Here is a 27,158-nt window from a genome sequence, read left to right on the forward strand (position 1 = left end):
CAATGGGAGGAGAATCCCCGGGTATCCTAGGCCTGGGATCTGAACTGCTGATCTGAGGGGTTTCACTGAAATCTTCTCTAGAGTTGAACAGACCAGAGAGCAGCTGCACAACTCTGGACTACACTTTCCCCTTGGGCCTCAGTGTCTGTCCTGGACTCTGGGCTCCTGGACTCTAGAATGTTCTGCAAACAGATATTTGCTGAGGACCTACTGTGTGCTGGGCACAAGGGACCAGGAAAAAAAAACACAGAGCAGGAATATAGCAGAGGGTGCTGTGAAGATGAAATGAGATAAGACAGTGATGGTCCAGTTCCCCACACAGGGCTGACACTTAAATGTGTCATAAGAGTCCCTACAGTCTTCACCTTGCAACAGGGGTAAGAATGCCCCAGCCTGAGCCAGGCTGCTCATGGACCAGCTCAGCTCTCATGAGTAAATCTCCCTGAAAACCTTTGTTTTTAGGAAAAAAAAAAAAAAAACAAAAACAAGATCTTGTAGAAATGGCACCAGAGCAACCCTTTGTCTTAGACCACCTTACCCCTTCCTGTGTGGCCATGTATCAGTTCTTCAAACTCTCTGTGCCATAATTCCCAACCTGCAAATGCCTATGTTGGCTTAGGCCAGTTGTTCTTCACCTTTATATGTAAGGATTACTCTTTAATTTATTTCTCTTTAAAAAAAAACAATTTGTAAGCATTTCTATAGACCATTACAAATAAGCAACACCAATCCTAAGAGGTACCAATCTATATCTCAATTTATAGGTAACAAAACAGAGGAAGCTGATGAATTGAAGGTCAGTGGATCCTTTGCAGAGTTCACACTCAGAGCTTTTCCTCCTGTTCCCACAGACTGCATCCCTAAGCATTTCCCTGTGCTGCGTGAGTCCTTGTAAGTTGGTGGCCACTAGTTAATTACTGCAGATAGTGATTATGAACCCCACTTCCACAGTTCCTAATACCTCTTTGGAATCTCCTGAGCTTTTCCTATGAGTCAGCAGTGTCACAGCTCCAATGTGAGGCCACCCCACATCCATACTCTCTCCTTGGGCATGGAGATTGGGTCTTAATGAGAATTATTTTAAGGGAAAATATTGTTTAATGCTTCACAGGGCTTGGGCAGGGCATGGAGCAGGGGTCTTTTTAGCATTGTCCTTTGGGGATTGTTACTATGGCACAGCATAAGTGGTGCCAAAAACAAACACACAGTGTGCACCCCATTTCTTCCTTCTTTGAACAATGGGCAGCACAGTGGGTGTATTCAGTGTGGGAGGTGAGACAGACCTGAGTCTCCTGCTCTTCCTCCTCTTCTCCCCTCCACTCTCCTTCCTGGAAACAAGTGCCTGGCTCAGAACCCCAACCCCCTAATGCATTAGCATCTGCTCCAGTTCTCAGTCAGCAGGGGCATTCAGACTTTGGGATGAGGATCAGCCAACCAGCAGAGGCAGCTCTTTCCAGGTATTCTAGAATCCTCACCCTGAAGCTCCACAAAAGGAGGAGCAGGAGCAAAGAAAATAGCCCAGCCCCTAACAGTGGGATTCTTGTACCCAGGGTGGTATTTCATTCACTGGATAACACTGGAAAATTCACTTCATCTCTGCAGGCCTCAGTCTCATTATTTGGAAAATGAAAGTAATAAGAATAATTTCTGGGCTGGGGTTGTGGCTCAGTGGTAGAATGTTTGCCTAGTCCATGTGGGGAACTGGGTTCGATCCCCAGCACCACACAAAAATAAATAAAGGTATTGTGTCCATTTACAACTAATGAGAATTTAAAAAAGAATAATCTTCCTGTGATTCTGGGACCAGTTGCCTACCTCAGCTGTGCAAAGCCTCAGCTTATTTGCTTGCTAAATGGGTTCACAATGACAACATAACTTATTAAGTTACTTTGAGCTTTCAATTCAGTCTAGAAAGGTGAGATCAGCAAAATTTTTGGTAAATATATTCCTTTTTGCAGGCCGGGTGGTCTCTGTTATGGTTACTCAAATCTGTCACTAGAGTGTGGCCAAAGTAGCATTACCTAAAATGTAAAAGAATGGGAGTGGCAGTGTTCCAATGCAAATGTATTTCTGATTGGGTTGGGGGCATAGTTCAGTGGAAGAACACTTGCCTAGCATGCTCTGTGTTCCATCCCCAGCTCTGCAAAATAATAATGATGATGATGATAATAAAACAACAACAACAACAACAACAACAACAACAATAATAATAATAATAATAATAATAATAATAATAATAATAATTAATTAGGATACTTAAATTTAAGTTTCATATAATATTCACATCCACTGAATATTACTTTTATTTTTTTCAATACTTTAGAAGTACGTGACTTATTTTCAGCTCAGAGTTCCTATGAAAACAGTTGGCAGATTTGGTTTGTAGACCTCTGACCCCCACAGGTCAATGTTCATGTTACCTGACCCCCAGACCCCCAGTCAATGTTCATTTTCTCTATTTCCATTTGAATGTAAACTTTTGAGGTCATTTGTCCAAAATTATTTCTGCTTTCAAAAGTTCATGGATTGGACCCCACAGAGCTGGCTGTTGATTACTGGAACCTAAGTCTCCTGGCATGGGGACTTTGCTTTCATCTCCCAAATAGGTTCTCCATCTGTGGCCAGTCTATCAAAAAATGACATTACAAGAGAATTGAACACATTTCCAGGCTTATTTATAAATTTTTTCCTCATTAAATGCTCACAACACCCTAGGAGGTAGCTGCAACTATTCTTGCCGCAGTCTGGCTGGGCACAAAATCACGAGCCACTTAAGCAGGAACAAAGTTTATTTTTTGAAACTGCCGCCAATGTCCGGTACCGCCCGGGAAGATTTTTTCCACCCAGGCGGCCTCCTCCCGGACCCGCCGAGAGAGCTCCTCCCCCGGAACTCCCTCCTACTGTACTTCCCCAACCAATGGGAACTCTCCAGGAGTCCCGTAGCCGGCCTAGGTGAACAGCAGGAGTCCAATATCCATATGAATGCAAATCTTAACATAATCATATCATCTCAATGGCTAGCTGGCGTCACCTTTCGACCAAAAATGCCATGCATCATATACTTGGCTCTTAGCATCTCCCCCTTTCTGTTTAAGTAACAAGCAATCTGGCTAGGGACCGTGTCTGTTAGGTTTGTCCAATTTAACATATGGTTTTTACCCGTCATCGGAAAACTGACTTTTAGGCGTCAGCCTCCTGTCTTAGGTTGATACCACTGTAATTGGATCATACCCGTTACTGACTACCGGTCCAGCATATAGCCATACTTGTGGATAGGCCTATGTACCAGTGGGGGGGTGAGGTTCTTTGCCTCACCTCTGTTGGCCCCCAAAATTGGCCTTGGTGTTGGTGGGGGGGTGAGGTTTTTTACCTCACCTCTGTTGGCCCCCAAAATTAGACCATCACTAGTAGAAGGGAGGAGGATACAGAAATGTCATGACACCAAGTCAATTAACGGCTCCTAGGAAAAATTACATTACTGGTGACACATCAGCAAAGATACGCTAGCACTACCATAATTCGTTGCATCAACAAATAGATCACAAAGCATACAAGTGATACATAGTCCAGGCAAGTTTTGTAAGCAGTTTAAAGTAGAGGAATCTATCAATATGTCCATATCCTCCCAAAATAAAGCATACAAGTGATACATAGTCTAGGCAAGTTTTGTAAGTAGTTCAAAGCAGAGGAATCTATCAATATGTCCATATCCTTCCAAAATAAATCGACTCATTGATTGAGCATTACTTGTTGAGTTATAAATCATTGATGTATCAGCTTACACGGTTTGTTGTGATAACTCTTGAAGAAGTTGTAGTTTGGTTTTATCTTTGTTTTTACCGGCACTGGGATGAAAATAGGAATTTTGACAATGATGCTAAAAAAAAAATATGTAACATTTTAACAGGTACTAAGAAAACAATATTTAGAACAATTTACATTATCCTGAACAGAATTATTAAATATAATGAAAAGGAAAGGTGAAAGTAAACAAACAGATTTGTTAACCTTTTATTTGTTCATATATTAGAACAATCTTCAACAGCTGTTTACCCAAATTAAATTAAACTATTAAAATCACGTGAATAATAAAAAAAAAATTTTTTTGGATCCATGTGCATGAGCGCCCCTCATATGTGAAATATGGACATACGCACATACAGACATACAACACAAAACAGAAGTGTGCACACGTAACATATAACACATGAGACAATAGTAAAGGCCTTGTAGCTTTACCTAGGTGAAATCTCCATTGCAATGTTCAAAAACTCCACAGTCAAAAAAACTGATCAGAAAAAACATTAACCTAGGTCTGTATGAGCTCAAAAATAAAATAGAACTTTATGATGTGGGAAAAAGCAATAATAAAATAGATATTGAAAAAAACATCCTGGTTAATCACTGTCACAGATGTAAGAATAGCCAAGCTGGAGATCTGGATATCAGCTGTTATGGATTTGAGTGGAATCATCTTCCTTTTGTTCTGTAGGAGCTGTTTTAGTTAGTCTTTCTGGAATCCAAATCGGCTGCTGTTCTTCCTGTGGAAAAACACAAACAGAGCCCCGACTCCAGACTATCACTGGGTCAGGACCTTTCCATTGTCCTGTTAGAATATCTTTCCAAAGTACCTTAGGCTTATGTACATTTTTTGGATACAAATGTCTTTCCGCAGCACTAAGCCCTGATGAATCCAAATTTAAAAAGTTTAGAGTAAAAAGGGTTATTTTAAGTTTATCTTTGGGGGATATATACCCCTTTCCAATTCCCTCCTTTTGTTTTAATAAGTACATTTTAATAGTTTGATGAGCTCTTTCAACTATGTCTTGTCCTTGTGGATTGTATGGAATTTTTGTTATGTGAGTAATGTCAAATGATGAGCAAAATTGTTTAAAAGAGGTGGACGTATAACCAGGACCATTATCGGTTTTTAACTGTTTTGGAACGCCCACAGTGGCAAAATTTTGTAAGCAATGAGCTATAACATCTTTAGTTTTTTTTCCAGCATGAAGGGAGCCCATCAGAAATCCGGAAGAAGTATCAACTGTAACATGTAAATATTTTAATTTTTTAAATTTTGGCAAGTGTGTGACGTTTATTTGTCAAATATGGTTAGGTATCAGTCCTCTAGGATTGACTCCAAGATTAACTTGTGGTAAAAATGTCACACAATTTTGACATTGTTTTATTATATGTCGGGCTTGTTTTTTAGTTATTTTAAAACGCTTTTGTAAAGTATTAGCATTGACATGGAACCTTTTATGAAAATTTATAGCTTTTTTTATTGTGGAGAAAATATGTATGTCATGTGTAGTTTTATCTGCTAACTCATTGCCCAAACTAAGGGCTCCAGGCAATCTTGTATGTGTCCTGATATGTCCTATAAAGAATGGATCTTTTTTGTCCCAGATAGACTTTGTATAGTAGAAAACAAAGAGAAAACAGTAGAAGAAGGGGAAATCCTACCAGCATCTTTAAGGGATACTATAGCATTAACTACATATTGACTATCAGAAAATAAATTAAATATAGAATTTTTAAACATCATAAAAGCTTGTAATACTGCATTAAGCTCTACCTTTTGAGCTGACTGTTTGGGTACTAAAAATGTAAAAGTTTGATCAGGGGTAACTATTGTTGTTGTACCATTATTTGACCCATCAGTGAATATATTTGGAGTATTTATGATAGGGGTTTTTTTTGTCATCTTTGGAAAAACTACAGGATGTTTAGACCAAAAAGACAACAAAGGATTAGACGGTAAGTGATTATCAAATGAAACATTAGATTTACACATGATTATTGTCCAAGTATTTAACTCATTAGCTAACTTATCAATTTGATCTATAGTATATGGAGTAATAATTTTATTGGGAGAAATCCCAAACACTCCCTTGGCTGCTTTTATTTTTTTGAGTATTAATTGTCCTACAGCCTCAGGATACCTAGTAAGAATAGTATTAGGAGAATAAGATAAATGTATCCACAATAATGGACCTTCTTGTCAGAATACTTCTGTAGGAATATTTTTTGTTGGCAGTACAATAAATAATAAAGGCAAACTTATATCAATTTTATCCAAATGTATATTTTCCATATATGTTTTAATGATTTTTAATGTCTTTCTTGTTTTAGGCGTCAACATGTGGGGTGAATTTGGATCTGATGGACCTTTTAGAATATCAAATAAAGGTCCCAACTCTCCTGTTGGTATGTCTAGATAAGGCCTTATCCAATTTATGTCTCCTAATAACTTTTGAAAGTCGTTAAGTGATTTGAGTTGATCTACTCGTATTTGAATTTTGGGTGGACGGACCATGGTTGAGGATAATAAAACCCCTAAATAATTAATTGGAAGATTTAATTGTACTTTATCTATTGTTATCTCTAGATTATAATTTTTTAATAAATTTGTAAGTGTGGCATAACATTTTAGCAATGTGTTTTTATCTTTATGTGTCAATAACACATCATCTATATAGTGAAATATTTGTAGTTCAGGATTTTGATTTCTAAGTGGCTGGATTGCTTTGTTAACATAAATTTGACACATAGTTGGACTATTAGCCATCCCTTGAGGGAGTACTTTCCATTTATATCTCTGATCAGGACCTTTATGATTTAGTGCAGGGATAGTAAATGCAAAATGTGGACTATCCTCGGGATGAATTGGAATTGAAAAAAAACAATCTTTAATATCTATAGCTAAAACATACCAGGTTTTTGGTAAAGCAGACAATTGGGGAATCCCTGATTGAGCAGGTCCCATAATAACCATCTCATTATTAATGGCTCTTAAATCTTGCAATAATCTCCATTTACCAGATTTTTTTCTAATGACAAAAATGGGAGTATTATGGGGAGATACGGAAGGTTGTATATGTCCCTCCGCTAATTGTTGTTTGACCAGGTCATGGGCTATTTGTATCTTTTTTTTAGTCAGGGGCCACTGAGGAACCCACACTGGTCTTTTTGATTTTTAAGTAATTTTGATTGTCTCAGTGGCCCTTTCTGAAAACCCAATCTATGTCTATTTGTTTTTTGATTTATTTGAATTGGTGCTGTCATACCTTGTTCTTGTTTTCTTAATCTTTTTTTTTTTCCTAAAGCCTTGTCTAGCCCTAGTAGTGGGCACATTAGGATTGATGTTATTTGTTAATGTCAAACCTAATTGATCTAGGACATCTCGTCCCCATAAATTTATAGGAAGATGATCCAATACATAGGGCTGTATAGTTCCTTCACATCCTTCAGGATCCTTTCAATCTAATACCATTGTACTTTTATGGGGATTAGTTGCCACTCCTAGGCCTCGAAGCGTTTGAGTGGCTTGTTGTAATGGCCAGTGTTTTGGCCATTCTTGACGAGATATTATGCTAAGGTCTGCACCTGTATCAAGTAGCCCATTAAAGTCATGTCCTTGAATATTTAGTTTTAGCATTGGGCGAGAATCTAGATTTAAAGACAGCATAGTCCAATCTACACCTGTGGAGCCTAATCCCCTGGAACCTCTTTTTACAGTACGACTGGAAAATTTATCATGTAGGCTGGGTATTATTAATAACTGTGTTATTTTATCTCCTGGTGAAATTACTGATATACCTCTTGGAGAACTAGCTATAATTTTTATTTCACCTTCATAATCGGGATCAATTACCCCAGGACTTATCATAAGCCCTTTTAGTGTTGAAGAATTGTGTCCCAATAATAAGCCTACTGTTCCTTGGGGAAGAGGTCCTTTTACTCCTGTGGGAATGATCTGAACTTCCATCTCTGGAGTTAGTACTGTTCTGGCAGAGGCGCAGATGTCCAACCCTGCGCTCCCTCTAGTTTGTCTGATGAGGGATTTAATGGATAATGCGTCCTGGGCACTACCTTGATGGTGTTGTTGGGTTCCTCCACTGTCCCGTATATTTGTGGTTTTGGGCCCCGGAGCATTGGGCCCTCCAGTCTGTTTTTTGGCAATGGAGCCTGATGTCTTTCTCCACGATATCGTGGGTAAACACTTGGTCCTTGTCTGTTTTTTGATAACGGAATACCTTCTATGGTGGTTTGAGAACGGCATTCATTAGCCCAATGTTTTTTTCTACGGCATCGTGGGCAAATACCCGGTATTCTATTTTTTTGATACCTAGCCTTGTTAAACCCTCCTCCTATGGGGCAACTCCTTTTAAAATGTCCTGTTTGATCACAGTTATAGCATGTTTTTGGCCTGGCATCTAAAGCCTGTTGTACTGTTGTTAAGACTTGTCCTTGTTCATTAATGTCTCTACATAATTTAATATATGTGTTTAAATCTTCATGTTTCCATGGTCTGATGACCTCTCTGTAGCAACGATTTGCTTGGTCATAAGCCAGTTGTTTTATAAATGGCATTGTCTGTTTTGTATCTCCAAATACTCTAGATGCTGTCTGAATAAGCCTATCTACAAATTTAGCGTAAGGTTCATTAGCTCCTTGTATTACCTTAGATAATTGTCCTTGTAAATCTCCATGCCCCTGTAAAGTTTTCCATGCCCTAACTGTGTCTGCAGCAATTTGTGCGTATACGCCAGGATCATATTCAATTTGTTGCCGTTGACCCTCATAAGGTCCTTTTCCTAATAACATCTCTAGATTTCTTTGAGGGTAACCGGCTGTTGCATTTTGCCTAGCTGTCTCCATGCAAAATATCTCATTGGCAACCTTCCATAACAAATATTGTCCTCCATTTAGCACAGATCGACACATGTTAGCCCAATCTGCTGGCGTCATGTCTAAGTTGGTAATGGATTCGACCATGCTCACAGTGAAGGGTGCTTGCGGCCCGTAGGTTGTTACAGCCTCTTTTAATTGCTTCACTGTTTTGAAATCTAAAGCACCGTGAATTCGTTGCCCTCCTGCCTGCTCAAGTACAGGGCATGCTAATCTTTGGGGTCCTGCCTCAGGATTTCGTCCATCAACTACGGGAGTTGAGGGCCGCTCAGCTGTAGATGGAGCTGTTGGTTGAATTACGCCCTCTGGTGATAGAACGGGGATAGTAGCAGCCTCCTGTTGTAATTTTCCGCCTGATGGTTGTTTTTCCTCTAAGCTTTCTTTCTTCAAATCTTCCTCTGTCTGACTAGCTTGAGAGACCTTTTTTTTGCTTGACCTAACATGTTTTTACCATAGTCTGGACCTCTAACAATTTACTTAACAGTCTGGCTGGACACAAAATCACGAGCCACTTAAGCAGGAACAAAGTTTATTTTTTGAAACTGCCGCCAAGTCTCCTGGCATGGGGACTTTGCTTTCATCTCCCAAATAGGTTCTCCATCTGTGGCCAGTCTATCAAAAAATGACATTACAAGAGAATTGAACACATTTCCAGGCTTATTTATAAATTTTTTCCTCATTAAATGCTCACAACACCCTAGGAGGTAGCTGCAACTATTCTATCCATTATTCAGAAGAGAAAAACAAGGTCAAGGAGGGGAGTCTGTTGTCCAGTGTTCCCTCTGCTGGTCCCAATAGAGCAGTAAAGGAACTCAGGCCTCCAGGACCCAACACGGGGCTGTTTCCTCTGCCTCCAGCCATCAGTCTCCAACTCTTGTCACACCCATCCCTGGAGTTCCCATTAAGGTCCCCATTCCCCCACAGTACATCTTTCCCTTTGATTCAGTGAAGTGGAGCTATTTTCCCAGCAAGAATTGAAATGAGGTTTCTCCAATTGAAGTGAAGGTTCAGGCATTGGGAAGTTGGTTGGTAGATGGGGAACAGAAAAGAAACCAGCACATAAAAATTAAAACAAATAAGATTTAGATAAATATGTTTTTTTTTTTCTCCTGCCCATCATGGCAGAGGTCCTGCCTAGGCTGGGTGCTATACTGTTGCAGATCATGGAAACACTGTCCATCCATTGATGCCTTGGTGCAGTGTGGGCTAAGGAGACTCAGGAGTAATTCATCTCTCCTTCAAGGCTCTTTCTATGAGGAGAGAAAGGGAGGCCTGGAAGAGCCTTGGGCAAGATGAATACCTCAGCAGAACCTGGAGCAGGAAGCAGGGAGTTCCCATTTCACTTGCCAGGATACCCTAGGTATACATCCATATCTATCTATCTATCTACATACAGTTGTGTGTATATATATATATATATATATATATATGAATATATATGATGTGGCATTTTTCCTCTGATTTTTCAAAGCAACACTTACTTATTGCATCTTCATATAAATGTGATCCCAAATCTTTCTCTTCTCAGCATAGTGATGGGTGAGGAAGATCAGAAGATGGAACAATCACATTTTAAAAAACATAATCATTTTTTTTGTTTCATATTCATCCATAATTTAAACAAATTATAACTGCATAGAAGGGCATAAAACTAAAAGGTCAGTTCTCTCCCTGGAAATATTAATCCATGCAACTGACAATTATTTGCTGAGTAAATATGCTAAGTTGAACAACTGCTTTGTTCTATGCTTGAGTTACAGAAGTGAGCAGAAATGAATCCCTGACCCAGCCCTATTTCCACAAGTGATTCATGTTAACTTCTCTTTTTTAAATATTTATTTTTCAGGTGTAGTTGGACAAAATACTATTATTTTATTTATTTATTGTTACATGGTGCTGAGGCTTGAACCCAGGGTCCTGCACACGCTAGGTGAGTGCTCTACCACTGAACCACAATCCCAGCCCGACTGTTCCTTTATTTCCTTTTGAGAAATTATTTGTGTGTTCCTTCTGCCTCAGCCACCTGATGAGCTGGGATTCCAGGCTGAGGGCCTGATTTGTGTGTGTGTGTGTGTGTGTGGTGCTGGGAATGGAACCCAGGGCCTTGTCCATGCAAGACAAGTACTCTAACAACTGAGCTATATTGATAGCCCATGATTGTTTTTTTTTTTTTTTTTATAGGTCTGTTTTTGCCACCCAGAAGATCATAAGCCTCTTGAGGAATCATGTGTATCTTATGCACCTCTTCCTATTTCCAGCACACAGACTGGCATAGGGTATGTGAATGGTAGATATTTTCTGAATGAGTTAGTGAATGAATGAATTAGTGAATGGATAGGTGGATGATTCTTGGTTTCTATCCCTATCCTACTCTGCACAAAACTCTCCTCTACAATCCATCCATGGTTTCATTGCTGAACAGTTAGGGCACATTTCAAGGCTAGAAGTGCTTTCACTCAGATAAGACCTGACCAACACCAGCCAGAAGACTTCAGGATGCAACATATGCCATTTAAACACATTATCAATTTCTGCACAATCAGTAAGAAAGCCTAGAAGTCCATCAAAACTTAAGTATAAAATTATTAAATGACCCAGATATTCCATTCGTTATGTCCCAAATAATCAAAAATAGGAACTATCCCCCCAAAAATTATTTTTCACATATGTTTACTGCAAAAGAGAGAAATAACTCAAAAGTCCAAAAAAAAAAAAAATATACCAGTGTGATATATCCAAACAATAACACACCTGAATATGAAGGAAGTACTAATGCACTCTATGACAAGATAAACCTTAAAAACATTCCGTAAGTGAAATAAACAGTAACAAAAGGTCAAATATTGCATGAATATATAAAATATATATTTTACATAAATATATATTTATGCAAAATATAAAAAAAAATTGGAAATCAAGAAAAACAGACATAAGTGAGAGATTGACAGGAGTGAGCACATAAGGAAGGACTAATTGTGGCCACAGGGTTAACGTGGAGTTAAGGAAATGTTTTCCAACTGCACAGAGGTAGTGTTGGCATACTTCTGTGAATGTTTTAAATGCTTAATGGATTCCCTTCCATTCTGACCTCTGTGGAGAGCTTTGCAGTACAACCATCCCAAGACAAAACAAATCACTTTCTAAAGATTTTTACTTTCATATTTGAAAGCAATACTGCCAGAAGCTTGAGTTGCCTGTCCAGAACTGCAGTGTTCCGGTGTGTCATGAGAGCGATTGATCCCAGTTTTGTAAGCAAGAAAAGGGTTGTGGCTGAACTCTTACCATAAAAAATTCTCAGTGATCTACTGTGGCCTAGGGTGCAAGGAGAGGCAGGGACACGTCAAATACATTAAATTCTCAGGTCATTATTATTTAATAACACTGTTGGGTTAATTCAAACCTGAATCCCCAGCTTTTACAACAACAAGCAATTTATTTTTGACCCACTCTCCCTCCTCCTGAATGTTCCCTAACAAAAATACTAACCAGCAGATATCTGGCCAAAATGAAAGGCCCAGGGGTGGAAGGGTGCTGGCTCATGCCTGTCATCTCAGGAGTGGGGAGGCTGAGGAAGGTGGCTCTCAAGTTCAAAGCCAGCCTAAACACATTAGGGAGGCCTTAAGCAAATTAGCTTGATCCTGTCTGTAAATATAAATATACAAAGGGCAGAGGATATGGCTCAGTGGATATGTGCTGCTAGGTTCAATATGTCCTGGGGGAAGGGGGAGACTCAAGAAATTTTTAGCCATCCTGATGGTCCTTTTTATTGCAATTCCTTTTAGGAATCTGGTATCATTAGATACCAGAAAGTTACTTCTATTGAACTTCTCCTTATTATCTTCCGATCAAAATCGTGCAACTCTTGTTTAGATACTTTTCAATGAAATACCTAACTTGGTTAATAATGCTCCTGTGAAATGACCACAAAGCAAGTTACATCTTCAAATTTCAAAGTAGAACAGCCTGGCATCCAGCAACCTGCGATTCTAGGCATGGAAATTCCAGGCTCTGGTAGGAGATTGTACTTCCTTTCTCTCCCCAGTGGGTGTTTCTAGGCCTTGGGCACCATGGGTCCCAATTAGTGACTTCTGTGACATCCTTGACACTCTCCTGATGTCACCAACAGGAGGACTGACAGCACTGTGACATTACCGTTCCCCCAAGCAACCAGACACTCTTCTGATCCTGGCCTCTTCAGACAAGTATTCAGGGCAAGCACCAGCTCACCTGTGATGGTATGAAGGAAGATGAATGGACCAAGCCCCAGGGGCATGTTATTGTCAAAAAAAGGTGATCTCAACATCTTCACCCACTAGAAGTGGAGTGAGAGTCTGTTGTGGGCATGCCCATCTCGCCTATGGGCAATCAGACCCCTTCCCGGGCCCAGGACCCCTCCCCCACCCACACACACACCACCTGCTCAGCACTCCCCTCAAAGCCTGCCTGCCTGCACCACACTCCAGGGCTTCTATGTGGCGCAGTCCAAGTTTGGCCGCACTGGGCAGGTTGCCCAACTGGATACCCGCCTCCTGCTGCAGGCAATCGTGCTCCCTTCTCACCCCCCATCCCCAAGGTGGGTGGTCCCGGGAGCGACAGAGGGTGAAGACAAGATGATCACTCTGCATAGTTCGGTGCCTGCGGCATTGCCCTCCAGCCTCGATCCTCCAGGGACACCTCAAATAAATTACCACTTGAGATATTGCCCAAAGAAATGGCCTCGGGTCTTACCAGCCACATGGAGTGGCGGCTATTGACATCTGATGGCAGTGGAGCATCTAATGCAGCTGGGTGGGTTATATGATGATTGATTTTAGAAACATTGCACAAAATCTGGCGGGGTGGCCCTTCATTCATAGCAAGCTAATACCGGTGACAGCTGGAACCTGTGAAGTATGAACTCGAACAAGAGGTGGGTGGCAGCTGTGCTCCTTAATGAGGGCAAGAAGAAGTGAGTCACTGAAAGTGTGTGTGTGGGGAGGGGGTAGGAGCAAACTAACAAGCAAGTATCCCTGCACCTGCCAAGCCCCACCACCATTGCTGCTGCCCTGCACTGAGGTTCAGCCCAGATTCTCCCTTTGCCTCAGTTTCCAACGATTCCTTCAACTCACTTTTAGATGCAGAAATAGCTGGCCAATCTGGCTTAACATAATGGTTAATTCCCTGGGCCTGACTTTGTGCCTCTCAGACTCGGAAGCCCTCTGTGAAAATGCCACTGGTCCTTCAACAGCCCCTGGAAAATATAGATTTCAGGCAAGTTTCACAGCCCTGGCCACAACCATGCTCCAAAAAAGTTAATGTGGTGGATGAAACAAATGTCTGATAGTGGGCACACTATTCATGCTCACAATGTCATCTGTACAGGTTCATTGGTGCTTAAAGAGAGGAATTTTACCAAGTTGCAAAACTGAACATTAAAAATGGGAAAGCTAAGGAATTTTCTGCAGAGTACTAACTACAGAAGGGAGTTGGAATTGAAAGGTTAACTTCTTTTCCAGGATAGTGAAAATGAATTCAAGACCAGGAGAACTTACAAAAACCTCAAAAGACCCCAGCACTGAAAGAAAGAAAGAAAGAAAGGAAGGAAGGAAGGAAGGGAGGGAGGGAGGGAGAAATGAAACCTTACAAATGATTGAAGGTTTTGCAACACACTTTCAAACAAGTTAAAAATTACTGAAATCAGAAGGATATAAAATTGCATTTTATCAGGACCTGTGAGATCTGGAAATAGCACTACAAAGAGGAAAATTTGCAGGAACTTGTACCTTGGAGGTAAAAGAAAGTGATTTCCAGTAACTGGCCTGATGATGTCTGAGAAAAACAAAAAAACAAACAAACAAACAAAAAAAAAAACAAGCACTAAATCAGTAGAAGGAACAAAATAATAAAGTTCAGGGCAGAAATAAATGAAATAGAACACACAGGAGCACCACCAAATTTCAAGGGCCAAAAGAGTACTTTTTTGCAAGCATAAAACAAAGTTGGTAAACTTTAAATGAGTTAACAATAGAGATATTAGACCCATATCAATAAAATGAGACTTGAAAATGGAGTTATTCAACAAATGCCAAGGAAATTCAAAGGGTAATTAGAGAATATTTTGAACAATAATATTCCAATATGTCAGAAAATTTAGGAGAAACAGGCAAATTTAGGGACCCAAATTGAATCAAGAAGATATAAACTTTCAAATACTATAAGTAACAAGTATGGACATTGCAGCAGAACCAAATACTTATGACAGAGAAAGGTTCAGTCACCAATGTAGTCAATGCTGAATTTGACCAAATTCTTGAAGAAACAATAACACCAGTGCTCCCCGAACTATTCCATAATGTAGAAGTGCAAGGTACTTGACTACACAGCATCTCCAAGTGCAGTGTGACCCTAATTCAAACACTGACCAGGCTAGAACAAAAACAACTATGAGCAGAACAATATGCATTGAACGTCCCTGCCCAGGAGTGGAACCAGGAGTTGTGGAGGATGGAGACAGTGTTGAGTGCAGTACAGGTCTCCTATGTGGCATTCAAGGACATCAGGAGAGCCTCCTCCTGGGACTTTCCTGTTGCTCCTGTAGCAGGCACAGTCTGGTTAGGCTTGAGTCTTGTGGGAAGCTCCTGCTGGATTGGGCAGTATTTGGGTTGTCAACCTGGTGAAGGATGAGAGCCTCCATTATGCTTATTAAAGCAGAGATGGCTCTGGTCAGTAGTTTGTGAGATATACATAGCACAGAAGGAGGCAGAGATGCTCCAAAAGGGTTCCATAATGTCTCAGGTTTGTCATGGTTAAGAAAGTTCAGATGCTTTGTATTTGGAGACCAGAGTAAGAGAGAGGATACAGGTTGTGAGACAAAAAGTGGCTGATTTTAGGATTGCTCGCATGGGCTGTTGTCTTAGGGGGGCTGTCCGGTCACACTGGGGTGGGTACCGTGTCCAAATTGAGTGTCATGAGAAGCCTTCAAGGGCCAGAGCATGCCAGAAACACCATTCTGTTGGAGGCAATAGGATGCCCAGCTGCCCCATGGAGTTGAGGCAGGGCCAGCTGAGGGCCAGCTGAGGCCCAGCTGAGGGTAGTGGAATTCTGTTGGGATCTGGGGAGTATCAGGGTTTAAAGCAGTTACCAATATTTTATCTTCCTATTGGGCATCTTTGGTGTAATCTATCAGAGGCTCTCCTTTGGTGCCCAATGCCTTTGGACCACAAGAAATGTCCTGATTTTATAAAAGTGGGAAAGGTTGAAACATTTCATTTCAACTAACTTTCCTGAACTTTGAAACAAAATTTGAGCTACATGGTAGTCATTCAGTTAGCCATGTCTGATGTTCTAGCAGTTACCTACTACATGACATATTCTAGCAGACGGTCATCTTTTGCTTGCTCATAGCTTCAGAGCTATAGGCAGAGCAGTCATTGAGCATTTTTCCCACAGAGCTTCCTGATGGGCTCAGCATTGACCACAGTTAATAAGGACAACAGAGATCTCCCCAAAATCTCACTTCCTTTCTGTACCTTCAATTTGTTCTCACTGTCTGGTGCTCCAAATCTGCCAACATTCACTTTCTCTGATCAAGCAAATGGCATTCAACACATGTTGTTCTGCTCATAGTTGTTTTTATTCTATCTTGGTCAGCGTTTGAATCAGGGTCCCACTGCACTTGGAGATGGAGTGTAGTAAAGTACCTTGCACTTCTACATTATGGAATAGTTCAGGTAGCACTGGTGTTATTGTTTATTCTAGAATTTGGTCAAACTCGGCATTGACTACATTGGAAACTGAGCTTTTCTCTGTCATGAGAATTTGGTCCAGCTGCAATTCCATTTGGCCTAAAGCCTAAAGAACTCCAAAGAGCTCCAACCCACAAGGAAATCAGAGAGAGCAGGCTGAGGACCAATGTTTGTAATTGTGAAGACCTTAACCAGTGACACCAGCCTTCTTTTAACCAGCTTTGAAGGGAAAGCTGCCTAGAAATTGGGTAGGAATGAGATGCCATCTCTCTGAGCCTCCAATTTCACAGGTCAGGGCAAGATCTGTGGAATTCATCTAAACAGGGCTCACACAAGGTCCTGCAAGGGAGAAAGTTAATGTTTGCTTAGGGCAACATTTTCTTCCTAGACCCCACAAGAGTTAGTCCTCACCTGGAAGAGGAGGATCTGGGGAATGCCTCCAATGCTCTGTTTCCAGGAAAGTCCTGGCCAGATAAGAATGGGCCCCTGAAGGCCAAGTTCCTCTTCACTGTGCACCCATGAGAGGCAGAGCTGATGGAGTAAGATGCCAGGACCACATGTAGCTATATGCAGTCTTGCTCGTGGTGGTAATGGTACGCGAGGTGAGCTTGGGGGTTTCTGCAAGGGAGAGACTTTTGGCACTAAAAAATGGGCTCCGTGGCTCCAACAGAGTTTTTCCATGTCCTGTGTAAGGTTGTCACCATGGGGGTGATCTATTTAGTGAGGCTGCAGGCATTGAGGTCCTAGGTAGTCCCTTAGTGCTGTCTGGTGTTTTGCATTCCTCCTCTTTTGGAGGAGGTTTACATGGCCCAAAGGCAGCAGATATGAAATCTGGGCGTTTGTCTGGGCTTCCAGATCCCATTGATAGCACAGGCACAGACAACTAGATTGTGGTCTTTCTCTGTGTTGCTAATTCTCTCAGGAGAGCTTAAGAGTTTCTATGTGGGCCTGCTTTGGGTGATGCTAGCAACTGTAGAAAAAACAGTGATTGCTTTCCCTGATTTGTGCTTTTCCTCATGTCCCTTGATCCCATTGGGGTGCTCTGCCTAGGGCATTGGAGGTGTTTTTTTTTTCCCCAAGTTTGCCTCATGTGGCTGTCTGTTGCTTGGGGTCCCTCCTTTTTGGGAGGAGATATACATGACCTCAAAAGCAGATATGAGATCTGGGAGCAAGTCTGGGATTCCAGATCCCATTGATGTCACAGGGACACATAAACAACTAGAGGTAGCATTTCTGGAGGTGGTTTCTGGTCCCTGAGGTGAGCTTAGGGGTTTCTTTGTGATCAGGCTCTGGGGGATGGCACTCAGGGTAGGAACACTCATCATTACTTGCCCTGGTTTACACTTTGACTTTTGTTCCTTGGTCTCTATTGTGGTACTCTGCCTACAGGCACTGTATGTATTCTGTGCCTGTGGTTCTCTCTGTTTTCAAGGGTCCCTTTACTTTTTGAGCAGATGTTCATTTCTGCCATGGGAGATGTCAAATCTGGGGAGAAGTCAGGGCTCCCAGTTTCCATTGATGGCAGACTTACAAGTACATGTGTCCTTTCTATAGCTGGTGCTGGTTCCTCCAAAAAAGCTTAAGGGGTCCTGCATGGGCAGGCTTTTGGGGAAGGCAGCAATTGTAGAGAAGCCAGTGGTTGTTTACCCTGGTTTGCATTTTGCCTTTTGTCCCTTGGTCCTCATTGTTGTGCTTTGCCTAAGGGGCAATGGAGGTGTTCTGTCCCAAGCTTGTCCTGTGTGACTGTCTGCTGCTTGGGGTCTCTCCTTTTTTGGGAGAAGATGCACATGGCCCTAATGTGAGATGTGTGGTTTGGGAACAAGTCTGGACTACCAAAACCTATTGATATCACAGGGACAGATGATCAACTAGAAGCAGCTTTTCTGGGGGTAGTGCTTTTCCCCTGAGTTAAGCTTAGGGGTTTCTGGGTGTTCAGGTTTGGGGGATGGCACTCAGAGTAGAAACACCCATGTTTCCTTGCCCCTCTTTGCTCTTTGTCATGTGTTCATTGGGTGCCATGGTGATGCTCTGGCTAGGGGCATTGTTCTGTACCTAGCTTAACCCAAGGTGCTCTCTGCTTTTGGGGGGTCCATTTACTTTGTGAGCAAATGCACAATACTGCCACAGGAGATGTCAGATCTGGGGATAAGTCTGTCTTCCCAGTTGCCATTGAGGTCACTGCCACTGGAAGCCTTGAGGAGGATGGACTTTGGTTGTCCCATGTTGACTGGGGTTGCCTGTTCTTGGGACAAATACTGGCTACAGGCTCTAGACTCTGGGTGGCAGCTACAGAGGTAGAGGCTGATGCTATAGATACACTGGTGAGCCTGGCAGCCTGGCTGTCAGCAGAATGCATCTTTATGTTGGCATGTGCACCCACAGTGGGATTTTCGTGTTTGTCATTTCAAGGTCTGAGTGGTTTGGGCTGCCCAAGGTTATGGGACCTCCTGTCATGGGGGGGAATTGAACTGCCCAGGACCTGGAGCTCCCAGTTCCCCAAACTACTGACAGCTGACAAAGGTGGAGGCTCTGAGATTTTCCCATAATGAACCCCAGGGATTGGTGGGATTATGCCTCCAGAGATGAGAGGCTGCTTCCTATGTGGAGTTTGTTGCCACACCCTTCAAACTACCTGGCTGGAGCCCTCTAATGGTAAGGCCCTGTGAGTACTGTTGGGCTCTGGGACATGGTGAGAGGAGAGTAAGATCCAATGTGAGCTAGATGGAGGCCCCAGATTGGGGGGCATGAAGGCACATGGTGCTCATGAGTGTGGGCCCAAAGGGAGCTGCTGGCCATGGAGTCAAGCCTGCCAATGTGTAGAGAGAGAGTCTGGGAGGAAGGTCCAAAGCAGCAATTGGCAGGCTGGGGAAGAAGGGGATGCTGAGTTTGGAGATGGAAGGGTATCTCTGGGAGTAAAGAGCAGTGCCTACCCACATATGGGTTGGGGCTGCCATAGTGGAGGTGCTGGGGTGTTGGGGAAAGGTCTAGCTGAGGCCCAGTAATGCCAGAGGCCTGGCCCCTCCTCATGCACACGGGGCCCAGATAGGGGCTTCACAGGTCATATTACAGCTATCCCAGGTGGCCTGAGTCTCAACCATCAGAAGGCTGTTGATTTGATGTAGAGCTTTTTCCTTTCTCTGGACTAAGTCCTCAGAGGTGACTGGACAGGTGAGTAGTGGAGATTATGGCAGCATCAGAGGTTCCCCCTGGTGATGTGGCAGCAGAGGAAACAATATCTGTGGCCTACCACTGTCCCCAATGGATGAGCACTTCTTTCTCTATAATGGCTACCTCATTCTGCCTTCTGCCACTTCCTCACACTGGGCCTTCTTCAGGAGAATCCCTGGGAATGATGAGCATCAGCATCCCAGAGGCAGCTCCAAGTTGGATGGGCCTGAAGCCCTCCTCTTCATGGCTGGGAGATCTCAAGTGGAGCTGGAGGAGCTGCTGATGGCATTTCTCTTGGAACAGGAGCTCATACAGTAGGCCTGGGGAGGGAAATGCTCACTCTTGGGTCTGTCTTGGGAGCTTTGGGTGCAGAGTTTTCCCTGCAGAGCCCCCGGACTGGGCACAAAAAAAGGCAGGTGACTGTGGGCCACCAAGGGCTTAAAGGCTGATTGTGTTCTTCCAGTGACACAGGGGCTCCCCCTCTGATGTTCTTTATCTGTAGGGTCTTCTGCTTGCTCAGCTACTCCTTGGCTCTGAGCACAGTCCTCTCTGGGTAGGGTTCTGGGGTAGGCTTGAAACCATGGTGTTTCAAGCTGGAAAGGAGCAACTTCTTGCTATTGTGCCATAAAATGCATCTGTTTGTTGAGTTTGTGGTCTAAGCTGCAGGAATAAGTGATAGGTACAGTGGACCACAGCATCTTCTTCAGGAGAACAGGCATGTGGAAGATGGAGGTAATGTCCAGGTCTCACAGAAATAATTTAAGAGTCCATAGGACCTGGGGCAAGCATCTGGGAGGCACTTTTCACAACTGACAATGTACAGTTGCAGGATAGCAGCAGCATGACCTGCAAATCATCCTGTGGGCCCAAGCAGCCCAGAGTGGCCAAACAGTGTAGGGAAGTTGGTGGCACTGTGAGAGGTCTTCATGCTGGACCCTTTTGGCAGGTTCCTGACACCTAGAGCCTGGAGCAGCAGTAAGGAACAAATCTTGCCCTGGGAAATACCCATGGCAATGGTTAGGGAAGGTGGGATTCATGAACCCCAGAGGAGAGCACAAAGGGTCCTTCTGCTGCTTCTAATGTGGCTTCAGGTGTAACAGCAATAACAGACATGTTGCCAGGACACAGCTTTGAAAGGTATGAGTAGACAACCCCTGAGCACTGCAGAGAAACATTGACACAGGGCACTAGGCAGGGTAGCACCAGGGAAGGGACACACATGAGCTTTCAATTTCTGTGTATGTGCACCAGATGCAGGAGGAATAAGCAGGGGAACTGTGTGCCTAGTGCATGTGTGGGTCCTGGTGAAACTATGGAGAATTGGCAATGGGGCTGTATATCCAGATCCTGCTGGTCCACCAGCTGACTCATTAAGGTTTCACAATCATCTGCAAAGGGTTGTAGGTGTTGGGTTTGAGGGTCAGCATCTATGGTGATGGCAGAAATCCCTCATTTCAGGTTAGTGCAGCATGTCCCCTCCTCAGGGGTGGGAAAATGGCTCCACAAGTGGGCTAGGGTCTGGTGAAGTTAGGGGGCAGTGGGAGGGCTGAGCATCCTCTGGCTGGCTGGTACCTGCACCTCTGGTACAGGGACATGTTGCCTGTGCCTTCTTGGGGTGCTATTCTCTTGCAAAGTGGGCCTTTCCTCAGGTCCCAATCTAACCACCCCATGTGCCACCAAGGGTGAAGCAGGACAATGGGTGGGAGCAACTCAGGGGTGCCTGAAGTGGGAAGTGAGGCAATAGGCAATAGGTGGTACAGCATAGGACTGGTCCTGCAGATGTGCAGCCACTAAGCAAGTGGGATGGCTGTCATCAGAATCTCACTCCCTGCATCTGGGACAGGACACTCTGTTCTCTCCTGTGGCAGTGATGGTATGAGCTTGCATTTGTGTCTAGCCTTGCTCTGGTGACAGTGAGCAGTGTTAGTTTTGAGAGCTGGGAGCTCTTGCAGTGGCAGAAATATCTTTGCCCATGCCCCAGCCCAAGAGTTGTCAGAGAGTTGTCTGCTGTCCTGGGTGGGCCTGTGGGGACAGAAGGGGAACTGCTGGGGGGGGGGGTAAGTTTCCTAGATGAGCATCTGTAGATGGTGACAGGTTTGCAATAAGATCCTGTGTATCTTCCTGCACTTCCTCTAAAAACACTGGAGAGGACAGCTGCTGAGAACACAGCATAGGTACCAGCTTGCCTCTGGCTGAGGAGTTCAGCAGAGCAGGATTGGAGGGACTGGTACCCTGTGTACACAGTCTTTTCATTCAGTATGGAAGCCAGAAAAAAAAGCTCATGTGCTCACATAATCTTGTTTTATTCATGTTTGGGCTGCTTTCTCTGAATTTTGGTATCAAGACTCTCCAATTTTGGAGTGTGTCTTCATTGCTTAGCTGTTCTGGGGACAATACTAAGCCTTTTACTGATTTCCCAGTATAAGTCTTGCTCACCTTTGACCAGTCCAATCCATCACAGACACCTAACATACCTAGAGATCTCTTTAGTGTCCACTCTGGAAGTTTCAAACTGTCACCAGTATTGGATTTCTCTGGATGGAAGGGCACCCTGCCACAGTTAGTTGTGAGTTTTGAAGCTTAAGCTTCCCATAACCAAATGAGGAGCTTTATGTGCTCCACCACCCTCAGCTGAAGTGGTTTAAGCACCAGGGGAAATATCTAGGGGGGAGCATTATTAAAAGTAATAATTCCTTCCCCAAGAAAGTCATAAGGCATAATGGACTCTTGGTAGTGATATTGGGGTGATGATGCTGGAAAGACCCAGATACTTCTGGAAGTTCCAGTATCATATTGAAGTTAGATACTTCTGGTCCTATACCCTTGAATTCACCTAGGGATCCAAGGTCTCAGTTGGCTTCAGAAAGAGCCTGTTCCCCAGAACCCAGTCCCTGTTTTCCTCCTCAACTGCAGGGATGAGGGAAGCCTGGTTGGATCTGCCATGTCCCTGGGCACAGTAATGTGGTGGTTCACACACCCATTTCTGGAAGAACTGATGGACTTCTAGCTCCTCCTCTTGGTCATCATGGTCTTTCTGATGCATCTCCTTTATCCTCTTTATTTCCAGGTCAAACCACTGGCAGAGCTGGGGACAGTAAGCAAGTACTGGACATGATGGTGGCCCAGTGCCTCTCCATTGGCTCTCTCTGCTATCTGTGGCATTGCCATTGCATTTTTTCATTCTAATGCACAAAAGAGAATCAAGTTATCTCCCTAGGAGCCCTGGAAATAGTAGATAAACAGCCCCAAATCTCATTCCCTTTCTGTTTAAAACAGACACCTGGAACCCATCACATTCTCCACCTGATGTTAGATGCAGCCTCAGAATCCTTCTTAACAATCTTAAGATGAAACCAAGCTCATTCTTGCTCCATAAGTTCAAAACTGCTGCCTTAACATAAAAATTAAGTTGAGAAACAAAAATCTGTCTTGCAAAATGTTGAGAATGTTCCTCACTATGTAGGACTGGCAAAGAGTAAAAATGATCCTGGACATTAGAACCCCATTACAGTCCCCAGCATAAAGTAGGCTCACTTTAAATATCAACCTCCTTCCTTCCCACCTTTAAAATGACAGAGGTTATGGGAAGATAAAATAAAATGAGGAACCTAAGTAAGTTAATAGAACATTTCTTTTTTTAAATATTTTCTAACCTCTGGGACATTTCTGACATCCGCAGTATCATTTATGTTAAGCTTATATGAGTTAACATAAAAATCCCTGGAAAAGAATGCTATCTGCTAATATATATATATGTGGTCTCCAAGGACACAATGAAGTGTGAAGCAAGGGGTGAAGCTAAAGACAGATGAAAGCATGAGTCAGTCTCCCCTCTGGTAGTCAGGGTGGGAATCCTTCCAATTTCCTGAGTCATGGTGGAACCTTCCTGCTTCTGAGAGCTGAATAGAGCCCTGGTGGTGTTTCAAAGACCTAATTCAATTTCCAAAAGTGTGTGTTTTATCCCTGTCTCTGAAAGAATCCTGCTCATTTAGAGAATAGTGGGTTGCTACATGATGCTGTATGGTCCTCACATAACTCCTTACATGTTCCTTACATAACTCCCTAGACATTCCACATTCTGCAGGGACGTTCTCAGGTTCAGAGCTGGATTGAAGGCAACTAGGGGATTCCAAAAGTTTCTTATTTCACTGCACATGGGAGGAGATTCAGGTCTTGGAAATACAGGGTCTTCTGTAAGGTCATGTAGACACCAAGCTGCCTCAAAACCTCCATCTGGATATGGCCATATTAGGACTTCTTAAATGTCACATGATTTTCTGGCCATGGGGTTTTTGCACAGGTTCTTTGTCCTACATGGAACTCTAGCATTCTAGCAATTCTGACTCATCCCTCAGCTTTCAGCTTCAGAAATGTGGGGAGTCACTCTGAATGATTTGTGTCTTCCATCCTGGAGCGGAGAGGTTTTGACTGCTACTACGTTTCATGGTGACTTGGACATTGCCCTGGTCTGGGAAGTTTGGGGACTTGTCTTCAAACTTAGGCATCACCCTACAGCCCTTGGGTTGAATTACACTCACATGTCCCTTGTAACTCTGCCCCTTCTTACCTGTTTTGAGTGGAAATTTCTAAGAATGAGGGCCCTCCAAATAAAAGCCCACTTCTGAATATGCTTGCTCTCTCTCTGGCCAGCCTCTCGTGATTGTCTCTTGCTCTCCCAATTGGGGAGTTTGAGGCTGAAAGCATGGAAGCCATCCTGAAGTTTGTTTAAGTGTAGAGTGTATGTCTGCCTTTTATTTGATGTCCCTGAAAATTTACATGAGCAACCTTAAGTTCAGCTGTTCTTGCAGGCTGGAGGCAGCAAGTAAACATCATTTCCTCCAGGGAATCTTATTGACCTCTTCCCCAACCCTTATGCCAAGACTAGATCTGCAAGCTCAGCATTCCTGTGACATCTAGTGGGACTGTTAAGTTTGGGAAAGCAGAGATCCTTTCTGCCTCTGCATCCTCAGCATCTGCATGGCACCTGACAGAGAAGAGCTCAATGAATATGGTTGAATGAATATGAGCTCTGCTTTCTTCACTCTCCTTAATGAGAGTCCAAGAATCTCCAGACCCAACATGCCCACTCAGGAAGCTCCAACCTGCCAGATGCAGAAAAGTGTGGGTAAGAGGCAAGGGTTGGGACCATGGCTTTCATGGAGCTGCTTAGAGTCCAACTGCTTTACATGTTCATGTTGCTCAGTCACATTTTCTTGCATAAGAGGCTCCCAGCCTTTTTAAACATAATCACATTTTGCAAATTGTACATGAAAAATTCTTTTAGTGCTGAGCCTCAGAAGTCACTTCTTGAAAATATGTTTTGTTTTATTTTTGTTTTTTATCTTGGGGATAAGAAAAAAAAAAGTGTAGACCTCACATTTTCTTTTTCTCTCTGGCCACCAGGAATTTTAGAGATAAAACTGTCACATGTGTAAGAACACATGATTTGCCTATCACATATTGGCTCACTTTCTCCACCCTCTCTTTAGTGTCTATTTTTGTTTGTACTTCTCTGGTCCAGAATGTTTTAGTTAGAATTTTATCATTATTATGCATATATCTTAGAAGCTGTTTTGTAAGCTTGTTGGAATGAGCAAGCAAACAAAATATACTCATCTGCTTCATTGAGAGTAATGCTACTAGAGTATTGGATAGTCCTGACTAGTTCCTTACTCTTTTTTGTTAGTTTCTATTTTTCAAAAATGGGCCTGCCAATCTTCCTGGAGGCTGTGCCCACAGTCAGTATCCAAGGCTCTCAGGAGTCAGAAGATTCCATTTCCAAATTTCACCCCAGTCAGTATCCAAGGCTCTCAGGAGTCAGAAGACTCCATTTCCAAATTTCACCCAACTCTCAGCTCTGTAGAATGGGGAAAGAACTCACATCTCCCTTACAAAAATACTAGAGAACCTTGACCTTGCAGGATGGCAGGAGAGGTCTAGATCATGAAAGCTCTGAACTTCAAGCTTATGAGTTAGGTGGTGTTCTGGGGTAATATAGAGCTATGGGAGAATGAGAAGCAGCAGAGGAGATGACATATGACAGCACTCCACATTTCAGGCAGCAAATGACAGGGTGTTGCCCCCAGACAGGGCTCATCCCTCAGCCCTTAGCTTCAGCTGCTTGATGGTATTTTCCTGCTAGTTCTGGATTTTCTTTTGCTCAATCTGGCTGGATTCCAGGTTCTACAGTTGCAACTTCAAGCCAGTGATGCCATCTTTCCCCATAAAGGATAACTCCAGCAGCTCCTATTTCTGTCTCTGTAGCATCTCCACCTCTGTTTCAACTACACAGTTTCCTGCTCCTTTTGCTGAGAGACAAAGGAAACAGGGTCTTAAGTCACATGAGCTGGAAACTCCTCCCCTGTGGAGGTCTCTGTGAACTTCTGGTTGGAGTGTTCCACTGGACTTTCTTGGAAGCTCAGGCCCCTCACTGAGCCCTTGTTGGACATTAGCAAGGGCCACTCTTTGGGCACTGAGGGAGACAGAACTGGGGGAGGACAAGCCACAGCCCCTAGAGTTAGATCTTAAAGCATATAACGGAAGCATCTGCCCAATTTGTAAGAGAAGCATAGACCTACAACTAAAACTTTACTATATGCCCACTGGGGCTGGAAGGAGCCATTGAATCAAGAAGCTGCCACGTCCAGAAACGGCCCTTCTGAGTAACAAAGTCAGCTCTAGCATGGAAGAATATTTGGTTAGGCCACAAGGAAGCTGAATGCCAGATTAAAGGGCATGAGGTCCTGGGGGCAATAGGGAGCCATGGGAGGATATAGTAGAGCCTGAAGAGGCACCCAAGTCATATTTTAGCAAAATTCCTCTGTATTACAGTCTTTTTGGGACAGAGCTTTGCTCCTGGACACAGTGATAGCTAACTTTCTGCTGGGCCTGTTGTGGCTCCCAAGTAGACCCCTCAGACTCTATGCAGGTAACTGGAGCAAGATCATGACCTCAAACTCTGAAGGTCTGATTGTCAATGGGATGACCACAGTTTATTTTATGAAGACATACTTAGAACCTGACTCCACGTACCTGATAGACCTGAGCACCTGTGCAGGACTCTCTCCCATCTGTAGCAGGTGCATGATGGGGCTTCAGGAGATCTAGCCCCCAGGAGCCCTGCCAGCTCTGTGTTTCTAGTGCCTATCTTGACTTGCTGCTGCAGCTGCTCCAGCTCCTACTGCACACTGCTGTTTCTCCTGTGACACTTTCTCCAGAAGACTCCTATTGAACATTGACTCTCTCAGGTCCTGAACACATGTCAAGGCAAAACACATGTCATAGAACCAGAGCAGGAGAAACTGAGGCCAGAGTGGTTGGGACTGGAGAGGAGGAGGCAGAACCAGTGAGGGTTGGGAGGGGCTAGAGAGTAGGAGGTAGGGCCAGAGGGGGTTGGCTCAGGGCTAGTGTGGAAGGTTGTGGACTTGTCCAGAAGCTGGAATATTACAGAATGTTTTAGCACCTACCCAGTGTTTGTTAATATTTATTAAAAACTTGACAAAGTTATATAAACAACATAAAATTAAAATTGAGTAGACATAGAATAAAAATTAATATGTATATGTAATGTAT

The sequence above is a fragment of the Marmota flaviventris genome, chromosome 16, assembly GCF_047511675.1.
Source record: "Marmota flaviventris isolate mMarFla1 chromosome 16, mMarFla1.hap1, whole genome shotgun sequence".
Lineage (NCBI taxonomy): Eukaryota > Metazoa > Chordata > Mammalia > Rodentia > Sciuridae > Marmota > Marmota flaviventris.